This window comes from Scyliorhinus torazame, chromosome 15 (assembly GCF_047496885.1).
Source record: "Scyliorhinus torazame isolate Kashiwa2021f chromosome 15, sScyTor2.1, whole genome shotgun sequence".
In the NCBI taxonomy this organism is placed as follows: Eukaryota; Metazoa; Chordata; class Chondrichthyes; order Carcharhiniformes; family Scyliorhinidae; genus Scyliorhinus; species Scyliorhinus torazame.
Window position 1 is genome coordinate 204,660,174 of NC_092721.1, and position 3,073 is coordinate 204,663,246.

The following is a 3,073-nucleotide window of genomic DNA, read 5'->3' on the forward strand; positions in this document are numbered from 1 at the left end:
TGAGTGATGTTGATCTCCTATCTGCAGAGAGATAATAGGTTCCCTGTCGGATTGGAGAGTCCTGATGGCTAAATTAGCTAGTCAATCCTGTGTTGGGAAAGGGTTTTCCTGGGAGAAGTCAGTGTATCTCATCTGTCCTCCCCTTTGTGGGTACCCCCTCCTTTGGGTCGGATAATCTCCTTCTACTGTCTGTCTTTTAAAAGGGCATTCCTGTTGCCAGTGATCTGCACGGCCGCAATTAAAACATCCATTGTTCCCTTTATATCTGCCCCGGCCTCGTCTTCCAGTAGACCAATGGCCCCTCAGAGGGGGCTGCGGTTGTAGAGCTGTTGATTCATTCAGTGGACCATAAAAATGGGGTGAGGGTCCTTTTGGGTGGGTTTGGTATCCCCCTCTTCGCTGATCCACCCACCCAAAGTCACTATATTGGGGCTCCTGCTGGTAAACTACCATTTCTGCCCCTTGTTGGGGTCGCAGATCATCCTTTTTCATTACATACTCAGTCTTAACCTTTGTAACTGAGCCTCCTTCTGGGCCTACACCCTCCTTCCAGTAAAATCTGACTGCCCTTGCCATCTGGGAAGGGTCGTTCTCCGTCCAATTCATGTTATTACATTTCACAGCAGTAACCACAGAAGGTGGTAGGCAATGCATTAACATAGCACAGTATTGAGGGGAATTCTGACCATTTTGATACAGCAAATCGCCTGACTGCCCCCGGTAGATTTCATTAAAACGCCCCAGAAATTCCTCTGGGTCTTCATTCTTCTTAGGTTTTAGGTCTAAGATAACAGAAAGATTTATGGGCCTTTGAAATGTGCTATTCAATGCATTTAAGATCTGTGTCCTTCTATCGTCGTCTAACGCATAGGCCTGCTGGAGTGCGGCATGACTAGCATAATTCAGGTGGTTAAGACAAGTGCGGTACTCTGCTGGGGTTAAAATCTGCTGAACTAGGGCCCAGAGGTCCCTTGAATCAGCTTGATAAATTGAGATAGTAGTTCTCAATGAATCCACAAAGGCAGCAGGAGATTTTTTTCTATCTGGGATTGTAGTCATAATAGCCATCATCTCACTGGGTGTCCATGGGAAGTAAACGTCTATTGTGGGGTTTGCAGCTGCTGTCCCTGGATCGGGGTTTCTCATCTTCCTAATCGGTAACTGTCTCCGAATGTCACCAGGGGGCACTCTAGGTATTTCCCCTGGTTGTTCCAAGACTTCAACGTCTCTCCCTGTCACTAGGGGGAGTTCTTTCTCTTCAACCGAAGTTGTTTCAGCTTTCTTTGTTCCCAACTCTTGTGATTTCTCCTTAGTTTGGGGAGACTGAGGTGATATGCTTAATTGTTTCTGGTGAGCTTCAAGCCCCTCTCTTGCTGTCCGAGATCTTGTCCTAGAGCTAACTGGGCTTGTGGGACAAAGTTCCTTTTGCTCGTTCGGTTGTGAAGTTGGTAAAACAGGACCCACACTATCACCCAAAAGGGCTTGAGTTTCTGGCATATTTGAAATCTGGGGAGCAATGGCTGGGTATATATTATTGTACTCTGGTGGTTCTGGAATGAGCGCAGACCATACTATGGGTGCAGACGGAATTTCTACTGACTTTTCCGACTTATTGAATTTTTCTTCTTCCGACAATTCAAGGCCAGCCATTGAACTACGTAGTTCACCTCTTGTGTGACCCGGGTCCTTCTTGTCTCTATTTGCTCTTTTTTTAAATGCACATTCCTTTTTCAAGATTTGTAATGTTTTTAGGTTACCCTGTTCACTAATTGAAATCCCCATTTTAAGTGCATTATCCTGCCAGCTGGACAACATAATCTTATCTTTTTCCTCTTGACAATATTGCCTCCATAATCCAATTAATTCTTTAGTTTTCATACTTTGATTTTTTTTCCATATCAGTCCCTGGATTTTCTTAACCATTTCTAGGTCTTTGGTTCCCCCTAGTGGCCATTCATCTCCCATTTTAGTTCTTAACTGTGCTGACAATTTTCTAAAGTCTTTAGCTTTGTCCGGATACTTATCACATAATATTTGCAGTGGCATGCCTGGATCATTTGTGCTATCCAAGGAATTTCCCATAATCTCAACTAGTCCTTGGAACTGCGTTTTTTCGCCACTACAATCCAAGGAAAATTCTTTAACTTAATCAACTATATTTTTAACACACAGACATATAGAGGTGAACCATTTGTTTCAATTTCAAATGTTACATCTACCCCTCATAACATAACCCAGCCAAATTAACTCTCAATTAAAGTTGAACCATTTATCTTAAATGTTACATCAACAATATAGCCTTCCCCAGCCGAATTAACTCACAATTAAAGTTGAACCATTTATCTTAAATGTTACATCAACAATATAGCCTTCCCCAGCCGAATTAACTCACAATTAAAGTTGAACCATTTATCTTAAATGTTACATCAACAATATAGCCTTCCCCAGCCGAATTAACTCACAATTAAAGTTGAACCATTTATCTTAAATGTTACATCAACAATATAGCCTTCCCCAGCCGAATTAACTCACAATTAAAGTGCTTATCCCCAGACTGACCTGTGATTTCGTCGAGGCGGTCTTTCTGTGCCAACCGCGAGTGACCAGACTAATCAGACGATGAGAAGAGGGGGAACAATCAATGCTGGTCGTTTTCCATTTCTACATTGAGGGCCCTTTGTTCCCCGTCCTCCTGTTCATAATCAGTCTAATTCTGATTTCGCAGTTGGAACAGGATCGCCCTGAGAAATCCCGGTTTTCGGCACCAAATGTCGATCTCCTATTTTCTTTCTCTGTCAGTCTGGCCTCAATAAAAGTTGAGACGGATTCGCACGTAAACAGAAGTTATTTATTTAGCTTGCAAGCTTTATCATCTTACAGAAATGTAACAGGACGTCCTGCCTCTTACACTCCAGAAAACGACTGAACTAACAGACAAAGGAATCTCTGCAAAATCAGTTCAAATGGTATCAAGTTTCACATACTCGACGGACATAGGTCAGCCTAGGTCCCTCCTGACCTGTTTAATCCATTCTGATTGGCTCACTTCCAATCCCTTTCTCTGGCCCTTATC